Raw genomic sequence first — 20,684 nt, forward strand, 5'->3', positions numbered from 1 at the left:
CGATCCGGATGCCCGGGGGTAGGCATCATGACATCAGGATACAGGATTAATGTCTCCAAGTCTGAATTGTTCCTGCTCACCGCTGCCACACACAACTTATCCAATATTAACGCATTTAAATGGTCCCCTATGCAGGTCAGCTACCTTGGTGTAGTCATGTCCAGCGACAAACAAACGCTATACGCGGACAATCATGAAGAACATTTGCAGACACTGACAACTAAACTGCTGTTATGGACTAAACTTCCGATCTCTCTATATGGCCGAGTGGCTACTTCATTCATATGGGGCGGGGGGACTGCAAGGACGAAATGGGCCAAACTGGTGGAGCCATATTCGAGCGGCAGTATCGCAGCACCGCACTTCAAATAATATTACATGACATCTCAGACTCAGTTCGCCAAACACTGGTACGATCCTGATGACACTTCCACAAATATCCCCACTGCGAAATATGCTGCGTCCCCTTCTGATCTGCGATCGGTCATCTTCAGTCCCAACCATAAAGACCCCTGTGAGTTTGACCCCATAAGTACCTCTATACACGCATGGTCCAGAATTTATAAAATAATTCAGTGGCGGATCACTATGACCCGGAGGTCCCGTTCTGGAATTTTCCTGGCATCTCCCCCATGTTTGATAAAACCTTACAAATGACATGGGACCCGGCCAGACAACTAAAAATGTGAGACATGTTCCCTGGGGGCACATACGTAAATCGGAGCAATTTCATGAATACGGTAGGAGATGGACAACTTAAGCAATTTCAATACTATCGAATGAGGGCTGTGTTTGCTGCTACATGGCCTAGGCTGCCTACGGAGCCCACTACCCACAAATGCACACGTGCCATGACGGTGACCAGTGGGGGGAGGAAGGGAGTCTCTACCCTATATGCCCTGGTAAAATCACACTCCAACTCCTGTAATACCATAAAAACAACTTGGGAGACAGATTTGGATATCACAATGAGCGAGGAACAATAGCTTCGATACTGCCAACTTACCAAATCTGTGTCCCTAAACTCAGGGCTATGACTGATACAGTTTAAGATTCTCAGCCAACTCCACTACACCCCTGCTAATTTGGCCAAGTTTGTAGATGGTTGCACTGGGAAGTGCTTGAAATGTGATGCGCCAAGCGCAGGCGCCTATCATATGTATTCGCCATGTCCGTCGATAACTATGTTCTGGGGTGAAGTTGCAGACATCCTCGAAAAGGTTACGTCAATCCCTCCATCCCCACCCCCCTTGAAATACTTGTTTGGGGACATCGCCAAAGTGGCCGAGACTACCCCACGCCTCTTTAATGTAACTTTTGTTGTTCCAAAGCGTTGCATACTGGAGTGCTGGAAGGCTACAAATACACCCCATGTGGAAGACTTTCTTTGTGACCTCACAATGGTTAATGAATGTGAAGAACAATATGTACTAAATGTATCCACGACTTGCCACCCTAAAGATATTTGGGCTCCGTCTAGACGCTACCTATGTAACATGCTCGCGGACAGTGATTTCTCCCCCTCGGCTACGCCTTGATCCACTGTCTCCTTTGTACCATGTGTTCTGTAATTGTAGTGCTGTATTGTCTGTGATATTGTGATGTACCTGTGACATTTCTCCTCTGATGTGACTTTCTATAAATAAAGTTTAAAAAAAAATAGAAGTGGATGAAATAGCGGCATGTTAAAGCCGATGTATATGAAATGGGTGGAATAAATTGCAAAAAGGGAAAAAAACATTCTTTATGTAAATGTCAGAAAATCATATTCGGACTGTGAAGAGATGATAAGAAATGAATTAATAAGACAGAAGCCTCATGCAATGAGGTTCCCTAGACAACCTTAGAGGATCCATAGGTCAAGATGTCTAGAGTTGGATAAATACAAATGTGGCATGTATTAAAAGTATGGGTGTGGTTATGTGACACTGTGAAGTCAGAGTGTGGACTGGATGGACCGGATGGACCATCCGGATGGACCAAATGGATGCTTATAGAAACAGTTATAGATGGCAACTCATGTCCCAGTCTGCAATCATCCCTCTAGGGGACATAGAGTCTAAAGGGTCAATCCAGAAAAATTCTTGTTGGAGTAGTAATTCAGTAAGGTTACCTCCTCTTCTTGGTGGAAGTACATGCTCAAGTATAATGAACTTGATTTGTGCAATTGAGTGTTCCTCTCTGATAAAATGTTGGGCCGCAGGAGATCTTTCAGCCTGCAATCGGATATTAGATTTGTGTTTCTGACCACCGGGTCTTGGCCTTTCTTGTGGCCATCCCAACGTAAAAAAAGCCCACATGGGCATTTGATGCCATAGATTGTGTTTTAGTGTCTTAAGTAGATGAGTGACGGAGATTGATTTGTAATCCATATGTGGATGGGTGATCGAATTCCTTTTGATTAAATTATTGCAATTGTTGCAATTATTACAGGGAATGGTCCCTTTGTAATTTGAGACCTTAACCCTCTTGGCTGAGAAGTCTGCTTTGATCAGATAATCCTTAATAGATCTACTTTTGCTATATGCAAACAGCAGTGGAACTGGAAACAATTCCTCATGTGTGGAATCGAGTAACAAAGTGTTCCAATGTTTTTTCACAATTTTCTTGATCTGAGTGCTTTGGTGAAAATAAGTGGTAACATATACCAAATTTTCTAACAGCTGACGTTGTTTGAGTGCCAAAGCATCAATTATGGGCACCTTTGTTGCTTTCTCAGCGCACTGTTTTACAGAATCTGGGTCATATCCTCTCTGGAGGAATTTGTTTGTAAGGGAATGAGCTGTGTATGTGTAATCTTGATCATCTGATATAATCCACGTATGTCTAAGAAATTGACTGAGAGGAATGCTCAAAAAGGTCTTCTTAGGATGAAAGCCTGTGGTGTGTATTAAACTGTTTGTATCTGTGGTTTTGGTGTACATAGTGGTCTGCAACTTCCCTTCTTTGAGATAAATCTTTGCAGCAAGAAATTGAATTGAGGACCTGCTGATTTCTAGGTAAATTTGATTTGGTGAGCCATCGAGTCCATGAACTTGAAAAAACCATCGAGGTCTTCTTGGGAGCCTTCCCAGATCCTGAACAAGGCATCTATATACCTTACTAGGAACTTTAAGTGTTTTTTCAATTTTTCATTGTGTAAGATGTTGTTTTCTTCAAGATAAGCCCTATATGTGTTGGCATAACTGGGCGCTAAGCCAGCGCACATGGAGGTTCCAGAGATTTGAATGAAATATCTGTTTTCAAACATGAAGAAGTTATTGTTTACCACAATTTTTAGTAGTTTTAGGATGAATAACTGGTCAGACTTGCAGGTTTCTTCCGTAGTTAAAAGGAGCCATTCCATGGCCTCAAGTCCACCATGATGTGTAATGTTGGTATAGAGACTGGATACATCCATGGTGAAAATAAAATTGATGTTTTTGTCAAATGAAATATCGAATGGATTCAACAGGAAATCATTGGTGTCTTTTTAATGTAGGTTTTAAATCCCCTTCTCAGGGGTTGAATTGCTATATCAATATATTGAGCAAGAGGTTCCAAAAGGCTGTTATTGGCAGCCATGATTGTTCTACCCGGAGGGTTCTGAAGGTTCTTGTGAACCCTGGGAAGGGTGTAAATCACTGGCATTGAGGGTGTACATTTGTGAGCAAGTGTTTAGTCTGTTGAGTAATAAGCTGTTCAGTTAGTGCTTCTTCCAAGGCAGCTGAGATGATGTTTGGTACAGGTTCAGTTGGATCATTGAATACTTTAAGGTACGTGTCCTGATCGGATAATTGTTGTCATTCAATTTCAGTTTTGTACTTAGTCATAGCCACGAATACTAGGGCACCACCTTTGTCAGCCGGTTTTATGGTTAATTCAGGGTTCTTCCAAAGGCGATCCAGCACCTGTTATTCTCTGTGGGTGAAATTGGAACAAGATCATTTTTTAAAGTTAGTTTTCTGAAAATCATTCAAGACTTGTTTTTGGAAAGAATCTAAGATGGAATTCTGAATAGGTGGAATAAAAGTACTTTTGGTTACATTATGAGGTGTTCTGATTGAACTCTGTTGGAGTCTGAGAAATTACCAAAAATCAATTTGAGTTTCATTTTGTGGGTTAGTTTGAAGAAACTGATTTTTTCTTTGAGAAGTGAGATGCTGTATTGGGGTACGAAAAAAATTCCTTTCTGTAGCGTCGATCGTTCAAAATTGGTAAGGGTGTGACTGGAGATATTGATGACTAAGGGCCTCATTACACGGATGGCGGAGAACTATGGTGCTATTAGCGCCATGGTTCATGCCGGTAAAATACTGGCACCGCCTTGGCGGAAAGGGGAATTACCGCCCCATTCCAAGGTTGGCGGGGCGGTAATTCCCCCTTCCACCATTGCCCTTCCCCATTCCCATTTTTGCCCCATAGGGCTCAATGGGAATGGGGAAGGTGCTAATTACGGTACCGCAAATTGCGGTACCGTAATTAGCTCCCTGGGTCCCTTTTCGGGTTGGTTTTTAATGCCTTTAAAAGCAGGCATTAAAACCCCCAACCCACAAAGGGACCTCGTAGTAAGGCGGTAAGGATTTACCGGTACCGGTATTTTACTGGTACCGGTAAATCCTTACCGCCATCCGTGTAATGAGGCCCTAAATCTTCTTGTGAGGAAGATTTACTTTGCAAGCAGGATTTTTTTCTTTTGGCTTATTCTTGTCTGACGTGGTCTAAAAAAGTGACTGGAGAAGGCGTGATGTTCTTGGATGTAGTTGCAACCTGAGTATCCAGGGTAATGGTGGATTCTTGTTCTGATACTTCAATTTCACCGCTAGATGCTTTAGAGGATGAAATTTCAGGATTCAGAGTTCTTTTACTTTTGAAAAACGGAACTCTTCCAGTTCTTGTTGGGTCTTTTTGATGGTAATACTCCGTCTTGGTGTAAACTATATCTAGTTTGTATTCTAAAGGTTGAAGGACAATAATTTACCGGCGCCTGACTTCCTGGTGCCACTGGCCTATTACAAGTCTTGCAGCCCGGGAAGTCAGGTGCCGGTAAATTGTAAGTCCCCCATCGCATAGAGTCCGATGGGACTCTAGGGAAGTGGGCAGATGGAAGCACCGGCACCATTGCTAATGGTGCCGGTGCTTCCATGAAGGGTTTGCCTAACGTGACTGCTGCGCCTTGCAGGGTCAGGTCTGTCAGGCAGAGCGGCGATGACAGACAAACACGTAGTTTGCCGGTCCGGAAACAAGGGTGCCAGTGAGCTTACTAGCACCCTTGTTTCTAGACCGGCAAACTTAGAATGATGCCAACTGACATGGACCACATAGATGACCGATGCATTTGACATGCTAAAGGAGGAAATATGCACAGCCAAAGTGTTAGGAAGCCAGACTACAAGAAGGATTTTTTCTTATTCTCTCACACTGATGGTGTGGTGATGAAGGCAGTGATGATGCAAAAGACAAGCATAGGACCCAAGCCGATAGCCTACTACAGTGGGAAGCTTGAGCCAGTAATGAGAGGACATTATCAGTGCGAACAAGGCAGCTGCCACATTCACAGTGGAGAAATCAGCATTAATCACCATGGGGTGCACTACCATGCTGTACATGGAGCACACCCTCTTTGCGATACTGCCGAAGCCAAAGAGCACACTGATGACACAAAGAGCATCAGGTTAAGAAGTGATACTATCGAATGCATCTCTGAAGATAGTGAGGTGTAGATGGGTCAAACTCACAATTTTCCAAGCAGATGTCCTACAAGGAGGAGACTATTCACATGGCTGCAAAGAAAACATACAGGCATTCAGTGACACTCGAGAGGTAGACGAGGATGCACTTGAGGGGGGAGACGTGTTGTACATTGATGGGTAATCAACTATTACCAGACAGATGGGGTCAGGCATACAAGAACTGCAGTAGTGAGGTTGAAAGAAGATGGAACAAGTGAAGTAGTAGCCAGTGCGCGATTACCATCCCATTTCTCAGCACAAGCAGCAGAACTAGTGGCCCTAATAATAGCATTGGAGCACAGCAGAGACAGGAAAGTGACAGTTTACTCTTACTCCGCTTATGTGACATCAACAGAACACTCAGGACTGGCACAATGGATAAGGAGAGGGTTCATAAGGGCAGATGGGACACCAGTACAGCATGCACTTCTATTGGGAAAACTGATTGAAGTAATTGATTATCCAACACGGGTAGCCATAGGTGCCAATCTCACACTAGAGAGGAAGATCCTACCCCAAGGGGGAACAAAGCAGCAGACTTTGAAGCAAAATGTGCAGAATATTTTGGAGCGATATTAGAAATGGAGGCAGCATCAAATGCTCAAGAGTGTGCCAGGAACATGGTACTAAAGAAAGGGTATAATGTACTGCCAGAAACACAGATCATAGATTTTCAGGGAGATGCACCCAGTGAAGAAAAGGAATTGAGGATTAAAAGGGGATGTACAGTATCTCCAACAGATGCCCTATGGTGGCAGATCAACACAGGGAAAGTGGTCATGCCACTAGCATTACTGAACACTGCACTGACAGAATTGCTCCACCCAACACACATTGGAAAGTAGATCATTGCTGCCGCATTGGACAAACATGGTTCTGTCCTAATTTGGCGGACCACGTTGCTAAATTGTAAATTTGTAAGTAACTTTTTGATGTGAATGCAATTTTCAGCAGGACATACCTTGAGAGTTGTGTGAGAAGCCATATCCCGACCAGTAGGCCTATTTCAGCATTTACTTGTCGACTATGTTGACATGATCTAGGTGTGTAAAGGATATTGCTACATGATAGTGGTTGTGTGTCCATTCTCCAGGTGGATCGGAGCAGTTTGCATGCCAACGCCCGCAGAGCAGCCACATTTTTTGTCAGGGAAGCGTTCCCAAGATGGGGCGTGTTTGAGGTCCTGTGGTCTGACAATGGCCCTCACTTCACCAATGAGATGTTCCAGCACATCACCATGTTGGTGGGCATTCAACACAAATTCACTTGTGCGTACCTGCCCCAAGCAAATGTGGTGTGTGAACGCCTGAATGGTCTCCTGAAGGAGGCAGTAGCCACAACACACCAGAGCCCAAGGAAAAGTTGACTGCACGCTTACCTTTTGCTTTGTTTGCACTGCGCAATAAGCCTGGGTCCAACCACCCTTTAACGCCACATGAGGTGGTGACAGGACAGCACATGTAACTGCCACTGGCTCCTCCCACAAGAGCACTGAAAGACTGTGAGAATAGTGCAGATATGTTAGGACAAGAGATGTATGAATACATTACTTCCTTGATTGCTAGTGCCTTTTTTATCTCTCACCAGATACAGCAACACTGGGGTGGCCCAGAAGACAGCAGAGAGAGCAACTGCAACAACGCACCAAGAGACTCAGAACTCCAGAGACAAATAAATGTGGGAGATCTACTGCTGTTGCAGAATTTTATCCACCGGTGGAATGCATCAAGATTCACTGGTCCTCACACTGTGGAAAAGGTAGCAGATTATGCTGTCAAGCTCGAGGGGAAGACAGTCTGGAACCAACGGTCACACATAAAGCCACACGCCAACAAGGGAACTTCTTCCCCTACAATGGATGTGGCACACAATAAAGGGCTTTTTATTTTTAATATACTACAGATTCTTTTTGAGTAGGCCTCAAACCCGTCTCGCATCCACCCTCCACAAACACCCCGTGTCACAATGGACTGGGAACCAGGCTGGTGTGTATCAATAAGATATTTATTCATTTATTATTTAATGAAAAAGGAAAATAATCAAAATACAGCAGCCACCAATGTTTTGGCAATACAAATTGCAAGGATATCTACAGAAAAATCAGGTTAAGATATCATATTACAGTGCACTCAGGTCTTTAATGGCAGCAACCAAAAAAAGAAATGTTTTACAAAGTGATAGCACCAACGGTTTAGCACTCCCCCCGCAACACTCACCCCCAAACATCAATTAGACTTGATTCCTTTGAATGGAAGGCAGTGGCAAGGAGCATGAATATAGAGGGAAAATTGGTTTGGGGGTAAAGCCCACCACCACAATATGGGAAGCCAGCAAATAAAAGGAAACCCCCATTTTTGGAGCAAAATAGGATTTTGGTTATTACTCACAACTGCTAGGGGACAGAATAGAAGGAAATTCATATTGCTTAGACTTAAGAGATAGGGAATGTTTAGAGAACACTAATCAGCACACCAGGGCAAAAATAGAAATTAAGTGGGAAAATCAGTTTTGTGAAAAAGCAAATGCAAAGGGAAAATATTGTGGCAAATGGAAATTCGTTTACGCTGGGGTTTACAATGACAGGCAGCTCAGGGAAGGGGTTTATCTTACAATAGGAAAATCGGTTTTCAATGACAAGGACAGGGGCACATTACAGGTAGACTTCTAGGCAAAAGGTATTGCACACAATGGGAACAACGGTTTGGGTTTAATAGGACAGATGCAAACGGAAATTTGTTTGGTAATGCACACAATACGTTGACAAATTCATTTTATTAGTTACAAGGAGAATAATTATTTTGAGGCAACACTTTAATGACAATAACAGGTAAATAAAAACACCAGGGACAAGATGGTTGATTTCGAATTTCAACAATCTTGAACCATGAATTGCAATGGGGGAATTAATTGTATACTTAAAACAAATACTAAGGCTTTACACAGACAACTGAGAGGTTTTTCAAAGGACATATACTAACATACACAGCCAAACAAGAGATTCTTCCAGGGGAAGATGACTGGATTACCCTGGCAATTTGAGGTTTTCAATGGGGTATTGGATTAAATATACTGCTACAAAAAAGAAGGGTTTATGCAATTTAGGGCTGGGGTTATATGCTACTTATAAAGCAAGTCTTGGTTAAGGATTCAGGAAAGCCAGATGGATCTCAGGACACTCTGGACGGATAGGGCAAGGGTCTGGTCACAACACTCTCAAAGATGGTAAGGTTAAGCAGCCTTCTCTCCGTCCCCCTTCTCTTATCTCCCGGTTTTTGTGTGTCTGTCCTAGTACAGTCCCCCTTACATAACAGAAATGACATCAGTAATTTTACAATCTAGGGGAAGTACCCTGTAATTATCCCTTCCACTTAGATTGGACAGCTTCCATCCCTCTCTCCGCCCCCAGCCAAGACTGGTTCAGGGGAGGAGGGCACCATCTGTCGTTTTACAATTGTCATCTTCCTTTTGTTCCACATACACATTTTTGGCAAAAACTAGTTATGAATCATAACTTCATAATGGTACTAGCCCTGCCATATGAAACATATATTCAGTTGTCGTTAATCATGTGGCACATTTTTGTCATTTTCATAAAATGTACAATAGTTAGGAATATGTAAGTCATCATGCATATTCATAATTTCATTTTCCACCTTTTCACTAACCCTCATATTTGTAATATTTTCAGATCAGTCAGAAAACTAGTCTAACCAGCCATTACAGTTCCCAGAGTCCCAGGCAAATGCAATTTATAGCCCCAAAACTGCCTGTAAATTACAAGGAAAATGGCATAAAATCAAAATGAATCCTTAGTCTGATGGCTGCGCAAAATGCCTAGAATGAAATCAGTATTTTAATATCAATTTGGGAGTATCTGTTCAACATGTGGGAGGACTGCTTCATTCCCCACAGCCATCTGTCTTCCTGGGTCACCCTGTAATCACAGGGTTTTTATGAGTCTCTTTGAAATTGACAGTTTGCTCTTTGAAGTGGGTGCAACAAGAACTCACAACTTTTCGTCATGTTTTAGCCAAGGATTGCCTTCTTTGAAATCCCTGCCATCCTGCCATACAGCCATCATGTCTGTAGAACAGGGAATTATGATGCCTCCCGCAGCATAACATTTTTTTGCAGGGTTGTTCGCTGGTAGGTTCGACATCCAGCTGGAAGTGGAGCTTTAATTATGGAGCTTCCTACCCCCACCGGAACAGGTTTTTCCTGAAGTGTCTCTCCAACTGTCACTGGAGTTTTGTGGAGGAAACATGATATACCTTTGCTTTGGTCACACCACCCAAATCAGGTTTTGCTTTCTGACATTTCCTGTGAGCAGTGCTATCCTTTTCCATTGTGGCTTTTTAAAGCTAATTTTATTTGCAGGCCGTTTTTTGCTTTTAATGTTTAAAAATCCTGTTTTGCAAGTCACAGGATTCTTTGATCTCTCCTTCTTGGGTACATTTACATTGCTGCTTGTCCATAGATGATGAGGGGTAGGCCCCTTTCCACATGGTTCTTTAATTTTACATAAGCACAAAAGAAAAGTCCAGGAGGCTGTTTTGTGTTGCAGGGTTCAAAGGGCGTCTGTTCATGTGAAAGGGAAAGTAAAGTAGGGCCGTTTTTGGTTGCAGTCTTTAAATTCTTGCCACTCATGTGAAATAAAAGTAAAGCAAGGCCGTTTTTGATTGGAGTGTTGAAATTCTTGCTACTCTGGTGAAATAAAAGTAAAGCAAGGCCGTTTTTGGGTTGCAGTGTTTAAATACTTGCCACTCATGTGAAATAAAAGTAACGCAAAGCCATTTTTGGTTGCAGTGTTTAAATGCTGCTGTTCAGGTGAAAAAACCTTTTGTTTGCCCACCCATTGACTGCCCATGGCCATGCTAATTCTTATGGTAAACACCTCCTCTTGTGAACTCTTTCAGCTCTCTTTTATCAAGCCTCACCATTAAACTTTGCACTCGAAGGGCCAGACAGTTTTTTTTTTCAAAGTAGCCTTCCGAAAGTGAATAACTTAATTGAAGCAGTAAACATGCTAAGTTGTAATAAAAATCTCGAAACCAGATCTTCTTTCAGCTACTCGATTTATCACTATGCATGTCCTTCACCGAAGTCCTGTTAAAAATAAGCACTGGTTTTGGCTTGTGTATAAGTATGAGGCATTTGCAGGGCGCTGCTATTAGATGAACAGGTGGTCGCACCATTTTGCACCTGCTACCATCAATAGTCAGTAAATGCCACCACGGCACTACCTGGCAAGTGCCTTTGCGATGCCTACACAAAAGCCCAAACTGTTGGTATTTCCAATGCTTGTCCAATTTCCCATTGGGAATGCATCATTTGAGATCATGGAGCATGCGGGTGTTGTCTGGAATCATGGCAATGTACCGCAGTACACTGTAGGATTGAGAATTAACAGACTAACATGAAGGGTAAGACATTCACATAGTTATTGTCATCATGAAATGCTGACACTGGGCAGCATCGCCACGGTGTAGAATAAGGGAGAAAAGTTAATTACCAACAACGGGACGCCACATTATATGGACGCAAACTTACCTAAGTGATATATTTACAACCCCTTTTTTAGTGGCGCTTATGACTTGGACACGTTGTTGGCTTGATTCACAAGAAATACTTTAGACTGTGCCGGTGTATGACGAAAAAATGTAGAGGTGGGCGAAGCTAGCATCAAAGTTTGGGTCCATTTGGACAATAAGATTGCATTCAACATTGTAGATCACTAACAGACAGATACCTTCCATGATTTTTTAAAAATTATTCCTAACAGAGTAGTGACTATACATAACTAGTCATTAAGTTTGTCATTATTTTATTTAATAATGACAGAGATGCATTTAACTAATTTCATTAGAATATTCTGCCTGTCCTCTTTGTCTTTGGTTTGTGTACTTTGTTTATAGCCTCCTGAGGCTGACCCAAAGGGATCGAAACATGTACATTTAGTGGCAAGTTATTGGTGGCTGGTCGCCTTTCAAATGATATTGCAAAATGTTCACATATGTATGAAGAATTTAAATCATTAAAGGAAGTATCGAAATTAATTTGAATATTCGCAAACAGCAAAGTGGTGGTCACTTACATATCATAAACTGTCCTCTTGTCTGAAACATTCTGACAATGTCAGACAACATGAATGCAATCAATGGAGTCTGACCCTCATTTACCTTAGCATCTGGATGTCTGCATCTTTGAAGGGGAGAGGGGCATCCCAGATTTCTGTGAAAACGTTGCCTGCCCTCTTAAGTTGGATTTCTTATACCCAGACTTGTGGAGGAGCCAAACCTAGTATTCTTTTTTTAACATATGTTTTCTGCTTTGTTGTCCAGTTGGCTTTCTTCGGGCGTTTGTCTGCATGTTCATCTGCCCCAAACATTCTGTGTATGTTATCTTCCAAGGAGCCCCCAAACAGTGTGTTCCCTTCAAAAGGAATCTTCAATAAGGTGGCATTTGATGGCCCACTGGATGTCAATTCCATACATGCAGGTGGTGGGGCCTAGTAATAACTGCCCCATTGCCATAGATCCATCATAAGCTAAGCCCGATAAATGTTCCACTTGACAAATCATGTTTCTTTCAAATGTGTGCAGGAGCAAAGTTTGGAATTTTATGGGATAAATGAATCGATTTACCAATATATGATGAATTATTTTGTGTTAAAAAAAAGAACTGCAATGCAATCTAATACAATGAAGAGAACACATGCATGGAAAATGTTTGTTTATTTAGGCCAATAGTTCATAAACTACTGGACCAATACATGCTGAAAAAACAGCTAATGTGCATGATATGTAAAGTGGATGGTGTCAATAAATACATACAATTTGATTAATTTATATACAGAAATTATGCCAAAATTGGCAACAAAAAGTAAACAAGAACAACAAAATGACAAATGTTTATGGCTTAGCCTAATGTCGTCAAAGTGTGAGTTTACTAGCTGAGACCAATAATAATTTGTCTTCCAATGAGCCTGCTGGTTAGCATATAGTTTGGAGACTCTTAAGTGCCAGTTTAGACAAATAAAATCCAGCAGTGAGTATTGGATACATTGATTTCCTCAGAACGAAAAAACTGAAAACATGCACACAATTCAAAAAAGTTATCAAGATATGTTTACATCTCTGTTTCAATTAATCGTGAGTCAATTCAGAAAAGGTTCAGACCATAATACCACTCTACATTTTGCCAGCGTTCACCCTAATGCCATAAAGTTGAACACCCCCTATGGCAATACCTTAGGGTACAACGAAATTGCAGTGATCTTTCTGATTTTTTTAAGAGAAGCCGAACTGATCTCTACTCGCCTCATCTCTAGAGGATATCCGACAAAACGAATCTGAAACTCCTTTAAAGGCCCAGGAACCAACAAAGATTGGTTCTACTACTGCTTCAAGAGAATACAAGTATTTTGTGATAGACCAGTCTGTGTCACCCTATTTAATTTGCTAAGTAATGGAATTAAGGGAACCCTTATGAAAAACGTGCATATTTCAGAAGTGGGTGAAACTCGTGTTCCTCGCTACTCTTTATCTCCTGCAAAGGAAGACATTTGAGACAGTCACTTGTAAGAGCTGACAGGCGGCAGTACAAAACCACTAATTCCATCACATCCATGTGGGGTCTTGGACCGGTATTAGGACACACGCCATGTGGTGAATGCTAAGAAATGTCTCATTATTAATGAGAAAGAATGGTTGTTTAAAACTCATATCACATGTTAGAGCTGCAATGTTATTTACATTATTAAATGTCCTTGTGACAAATTCTTTGTAGGTAAAACCTCAAGAATGCTGAAATTGAGGATTATAGAACATCGCTCTTGCATCCGCACAGATCATGCTAATGCTCCATTAGGGAAACATTTTTTGAAGGCGAGACACACTCCAGATGACCTCATCTGGTGGCCAGTAGAAAAAAACACATGCAGAGACAATTCCATTGTAGAAGCACAATTAGTATCCAGAGAACAATTCTGGTTATATCACAGAAAGAGCTTCTTATTGGGGCATAATGACCAGGACGAATGACATAGATTGCATATCTTATTGGGTCATTTATATTTTTTAGTTAGCAGCATGTATAGTCGTGCTCTAAATGTAATCATTGCATCTCCCCGGTTGCATTGTATTAGGAGGTAGTCAGCATTATCTACACCGTTTTCAATGTGTCTCATATGCTGCTCTGATACACCGAGCAGTGGTCTAGTTTATCAGGTTGTGGTCTTCCCTTCTTGCCATGGGATGTTGACTTCTCAAGCATTCACAAGACTGCACGTTGAGCACAACACACGCCGGTGGAATATTCGGCACCGGGTGGCGGTTTTCCCTGGTCCCGTAGGGTAACCATCTTTCGCTTTCCCGTGTTCATTTACCAAGGTAATTGTAGCTCATCATACAGAGAGTATTAATTACTCTGTAGTTGTCCTTGTAGGATATTCAGAAAAAACTGACGGCTAACCAAACTGTTTCTTGCATAAGTCACTGCACTTCGTTCCGATCTCAGTCGCTTGCGCAGCATGTTGAGTGTATAGAAGGTAAATGCCAATCGGCTTTGCTGCCCTGGATCTAACTTTTTTGTGAACACAATTTCTCTATGTTCATATTGACAGAAAAGCTACATTTTGTCTTTACAACTTTGTTTTTAAAGAGGATGAACTCCCTATTGATAAGAGGAATACAATACTTTGCATACAATAGGAAAATGCATTGCAATACTTTGCATACAAAATGAATACAATACTATGTGGAATAAGTACCGTTATACATCACAAACTCGATAATGTTGTATTTTGTAGACACATGATGCGATGGTGTCCTTCTAGGTGACGTGCAGCAGATGGAAGATGCTTGTTGAAAACTTAGGAGAGGTATTTTTATTTCTATTTCGAAGGGTATTTGCTATAGAATTACCCACAGTTAAACTCGTGTGCACAACATGACCCTTTTCTTTCAAGGCGATGCCTGATTGTGGGTTGGGTGCAACTTTCAGAGCCTCCTGAATACATTCATAGAGAGGTAGCCGAACTGCTAGCTTCTTTTGGGTAAAAAGACATGCTTCAGTGGATGTTTCACCATACTTGGATCACTTTTTGAATTTTGTGCACGTTTTCAGTTTTTTCGTCCTGAGGAAGACAATGTATCCATACTCACGGCTGGATTTCTTTGTCGAAACTGGCACTTTAGAATCCTCAAACTATATGCTAGCCAGCAGAGTCACTGGAAGACAAATTATTGTTGGTCTCAAGCTAGTAGACTCACGCTTTGACGACATTAGGCTAAGCCACAAACATTTGTCATTGTGCTTTATGCTTTTTTGTTTGTAATGTTCACATTATTTTTGTACAAAATATAAATATTTAAATTATATGTATTTATTGGCACCAGACACTTAACATGTGATGCACGTTAGCCGTTTTTTCCGCATGGAGGGTCCAATTGTTTACCTCCTTTTTTTTTACTATACGTTTTGTGTTTTCTCCATTGTTAAATTACATTGTAGTTCTTTTTTTGAACACATAATAATTAATTGTACATTGGTAGATTTATTAATTTAACCCGTAGAATTCCAATCTTTGCTCCTACATATAATTTTCCCAGGGTTTCACGGGATATGAGGATACCTACCTTACAATTTCTCAAAGCCACCCAGCGCGCCTCAGCCATGCATAATGTTTTGTGCTGGTCTGCAAAGCCAAATGGGCACGTGCATTTGCCCTCTTAAGAGCTGAGTCTGCCCACTTACCTACGTGACCACTCACTGCCTCCTCCAGAGCCATGGATAATGGGATGTTTGAGATCTGCGCCTATTGCAGCAGGACTTGATCTTCTCCCTTCCATAAATCTTGGAATGTTCACCCTCTGTGGTGCCCCACTCTTTAGGGACTTCCCCAGATATTTCCACCATCATGGGCAGCCGCATTTTTACGGTATGTTTATACTGTCTGGGGGGCGTCTCTAGCCGGGCTCTCCTTCAATGTGGAGGGTTTCTAGATCAAACCCCATGAACTCAGAGACAGGGCTTAGTACCTTTGGCAAGGTTTCCTGAGCAGGTTCTTTCGCCTGGGCTCTTCCTTATACAGAGCAGTGGTAGAGCCTTAGAGAATGTGCAGGTGCTGGACAAGGAAGAAGTAGAACCCTGTGCTCTCTTGTCCCTTGTCCTGGTCCTTTATTACGCTTTTAGATAAGTGCATCATGTTTTCCTCAGAGGTGTTATGTGGAGTTCCTACGTGATGAGCTCACAGCTGGCCCTGCTTGGTGTCAGGACTGCAAGACACTTACTATGTTCCTGTCATAGTTTTAATAGTTAAAGCCACCCATGTTTAGAGCCTGCACTGCACTTCCCAAACCAGTATGGTTTCTGCTGTTACCATGGCAATCGTCACAGCCAGCATTCGTTTTATATGACGCTTTCAAAGCCCCTCCTCCAGCTATCATTAATACTTACATGCAGGCTGCCATGGAGCCCTTGGCCCCTATACATCACCGCCGCTACACCACGCCCAGCGCCAGCAGAAGGGTCGAGGGAACTGGCCTCTCCAAAGCCCCCTTCTGCCCCTCCCTAGAAAGAAGGACTTTCAAATGGGGTTAACACCAAGGGGACTGAGCCTTTCGTTCTGAGAGCCAAGGGGCTACATCAGAGTGAATCTGCCAGACAGTCACGAAAGCACACATCAGCAGGGATGTGGACGGCCATTTACAAGGTAGCACACTGTTGATAAGCAGGCTTCCTACAACTACCTACCAAGATCCTGTGTTCGTATTGGTTTAAAACCAACAAACTGCACTGGTCATCTTACCTATGTTTCCAAACTCTTAGTTACAAGGTAAAGTTATTTTCCCAAACCTAAAATCACAAATTGATTTCTGCAATTAAATGTGTGTTTATTTGTTGGGGAATACAACTATTATTCAAATGAGGCATAATTAGATGGTTAACTGTATCAAACAATGCATGTCAGCAGGTGATGTCCACAATGATGTATGAAAGCTCCCCCAGCGATATATGCAACCAGCAGCTCTGTTGGCTATTTCTGCCCTAAATTATGGGCCATCTCCACGTTACCCATTTCCTTTGTTTCAGAAGGAAATTGCTTGCTTACTATTCTAATGTACAAACTAGTAAATACAAGTTTTGCACGCAGATATCTGAAGCAGGTGCCTTAACGACTGAGGACCCTTACACATTACATCAAAGTACATATTCTGCGGGTTTAACTACTTGACTATAAGTGAGGGGATAAGGGTGGTAGTATGAAAAATGTAATTCTGGAGAGGAGAGTGCAGTCCAATCAAACAGTGACAGATACAGGTCGTTGAATTAATCCTTGCCACTATCATTGCTCTCAGCAGCCTTCCATACCATAACACTTTCAAATGTTTGCGCCATTACAGATGGAGACAAGCCATTGGCAAACGAGTCTTGGATTTGCCATCAAAAGGTGTAGATCTTAGCTGCTTGGCACTGTCACCTCTTCACTGGTGCGCAAGTGACACAGGGCATTTTTAGACCTTGTGGTGTAGCAGTGTGGGCAGGGCTGCTTGCATTAGTGGCAGGGCCAGGGCTGATTTGCTAACAATGATATGGTAGGCGGACCAAAGCAATGCCAGCAGATAGGATAGATGCAAGACCTTAAGTCCATAATGTATTAGTTTGGGCTATAAGCCGTAAACCAGAACTGTTACATTGGAACATAGATAGATAGATAGATAGATAGATAGATAGATAGATAGATAGATAGATAGATAGATAGATAGATAGATAGATAGATGAGGGACACACTGCCAATGAGCTTGCTTATGTACCCTCGCCCCCATTGACTACCCATGGTCATGTTAATCACTATGGCATTACCACCAACTGCCTGCCCTCTCTGCTGAAGCATGCCTTCTTGGGAACTCTTTGAGCTAGCTCTCTCACCAAGTAAGATCATTATCTCTAGTCTGCATAAGCTGCCAGTGTCATTTCTCAGCATACCTTTGGGTTTTAATGACTTAATTACCACTTCAAAGTAGTTCCTGGTGTAATATAAATCTCTTAACAATGTGTGTCTTTGGTCACTTGATATATAAACAATATATTCGTACTCACATCTGGTTCTTGCACCAAACTCCTGTCTGAAACAAACAATTGCAAAGACAGCGGTTTTGGCTCTTGGGTAGGTATTAGACAGGCATTCTCCAGGCAATAACATCATATAGTAACATGCTCCCACCATTTCCATCTCATAGACAGTTGGTACCCTCATGGCAATGCCTGGCAAATGCCTATCCCATGTATGTTGGTTTCAGTTTGTCTCCCTAAGTGACAATGTGTATGCCTGAATGTGGGTGCCTTGCTTGTGAAACCTAGGGATCATGCTGCACTTCACTGAGTTGGTCCAACAAGGCACTACTTGAAAATGTCAAAACTAGGAAGGCAAGTGTGGACCAATTTCATCTCTTCTTCTCATACGAGCTTTCCAGTGGGCTTTTGACCATAATATAATTAATCTTTGCCTGTGTACAGACGTCATATTATTTCAGTAAATATCAACAGTCTGTAGGCAAACTGAATATATTGTATTATTATTATTATTATTATTATTATTATTACTATTATTATTATTATTATTATTATTATTATTGTATATATTGAGCGCGGACCTGGCTTCAAGAAGCAACAGAGTGCTTTACATCGGTATACAACAGTACAGATGCATAATGGAAGGTGACAATAGAACAGATATAGAGCAGGTGGTAGGATACAGAGGGCACAGAGCAGGGGTACAGCTGTACAGGGTGGAGGGGAAGAGAGGGGCGGACGGCGTCTAGCAGGTCAGGTGGCGCAAGGGTGACGGGATGGCCTAGGTGTTGAGAAGGAGAGACACCTTGAAGAGGTGAGTCTTGAGTTCTTACTGAATTTTAGCAGTGTGGGGGCAAGACTAATGCTGTCGGGAGGAGGTTCCATAGTCTTGGGGTGTAGGCAGAAAAGGCTTGTTATCTGGTCCTTTCCTTTTTGCAGAGGCAGACTTTAAGTCTGCACGTGTCCTGGCTTCTGAAGGTGTTTTGTCTGCCGAGATGCTGAGTTTCTCCGCAAGGTAGCTGGGTGACGTAAGGGTGATGACTTACAGATGAGGCCCCAAGAGGTGAAGCTGATTCATGCATGCAGTGGGAGCCAGTGAAGGTCGATAAGGCTGCAGTAATGTGGTTGTAGCTGCGTAGACCCTTGATGAGGTGGCAGCTGCATGTAGGACACTTCTTAGGGGCACAAGGGAGGATGACAGGAGGCCTTTGAGGAGGGCATTGCCCCATACACGTGGGATAGGACCAGTGCTTGAATGGTGAATCTAACACTGTCTAGAGGGAGAAGGTACTTGACTTTCCACAGGAGGGAGAGCCGATTCCAAGCTGTCTGAGTTTTCTTAGCTATGTGTGTCTTGAAGGAGAGGTGTTTGTTGATGTGGCACCTGAGGGACATGGTGCAGAAGGTGAGCTTGGGTGTGAAGCACTCTGGTTAGTTGATAGCCAGGTCTGTATGTCGTTGTGTTTCGGTGTTATTAGTGAGGATGTGGATGTTGTGTGTGACTAGGAGTTCTCCCAGCAGCTCCATGTCTAGATTGAAGATCACTAGTGATAGGATGGAACCCTGCTGGACTCCACAGGTGACGGATAGCATTGGTGATCTAGAGGAGTCTATCAGAACAAACTGCTTGCGGTTAGCGAAGAAAGACTTGAACCAGAGTAGGACAGGGCCACTGATCCCTATGGGCCGATGTAAGGTGTCTGTAAGCGCCTGGTAGTCTACTGTGTCAAAACATCTGAGAGGTTGAGTAGAACCAGGAGGCAGGGGTGGCCATTGTCAAGGATGTTGAGGGTGTCATCAACCACTTGTATGGTTGCCGTCTCTGTGCTGCATCTAGGTCTAAACCCATATTAGTAGGTTGGAGGAGATTGTTGATGTTGATGTATTGCTGCAATTGTGCGGCTATGGCTTTCTTGGTGATCTTACCTCGAAAGGGAATATGGGTGTCAGGGCGATAGTTACCTGGGTTGTTGGGATCCATAGTGGATTATGTATATTGTGAGTCTTATTTGGAAACAAAGTTGTAACTCCTGGATGTGTAGGCAGTGCTGGAAATGGACATGATTTACTGTGGGATCCCACCATGATTGGGGAGAGCGAGGGGTGGGATGATAGTCCCCACCCCCTCAATAAACATTTACCACTCAGGATATTTATCATGAACACCTGGAAAATAACCCAAGAGAGGAAGGTTTCCTTTTACATTGCTGCAAAGTATAAAAGCTACACTTCTTTTAACCCTAAAAAGCTGTGTTTAAATATTTCCATCAGAGTGTAATCCTAACAAGCAATTTCACAAGGATCCCGCTCAAGCAGTCAAGTAGACTTGCAGATATGTGTCTCGCACTCGTCCTAACAACCTGGGTTTGAATCCAGGCTTCTGAAACGTTTGGAAGCAGTCCAACCCACTAAAGAACTGTAAGGGTACAAATGGATTTTCAAAATCCAAGAGACAGTTTTACCCGTCACACATCCTGGAAAATCTGTCAGAATGCCAACAATGTGTTTAGGCTACTCCTACAACCACACCTGATGGGAATTCGGCCCCCTGATTCAAAACATGACCTGCCCAGATACAACTTCCAGTAGCTGTGGCTGAGCTATACAGAAGGTAACGCTGCACAAATAAAACAATGCGCTCATTGTGTATCTTCGTGGACCATGCGCACTTACTGATGAAAGTGGGGAGCCAACCCCGGTCCCCAATTCCTTCCTCTGTAAAAAGCCTTAAATGGCCTGGGTGGGGAGCCATTCGCTGTTCAGGGCATTAAAGCCCATAAATCCCTTGTAGCGTCTCCATACTGGGTCTGCCCATCACTCAGCGAGTACCTCTGGAGAGCCTCACAGGTTTCCAGCCCACCTGGTCACCCCGCAGAGAGTATCTGGGAGGGGAGTCAC

General features: G+C 42.7%; 1 protein-coding gene across 3 annotated transcripts in view; it reads right to left on the reverse strand.

The window, feature by feature from the left end:
- The window catches only part of CDH16 (cadherin 16), a 1,158,846-nt gene that overhangs the window by 738,278 nt on the left and 399,884 nt on the right, over nucleotides 1-20,684 (reverse strand). The window lies entirely within an intron of this gene.

This window comes from Ambystoma mexicanum, chromosome 1p, assembly GCF_040938575.1.
Source record: "Ambystoma mexicanum isolate Mex_15411 chromosome 1p, UKY_AmexF1_1, whole genome shotgun sequence".
In the NCBI taxonomy this organism is placed as follows: Eukaryota; Metazoa; Chordata; class Amphibia; order Caudata; family Ambystomatidae; genus Ambystoma; species Ambystoma mexicanum.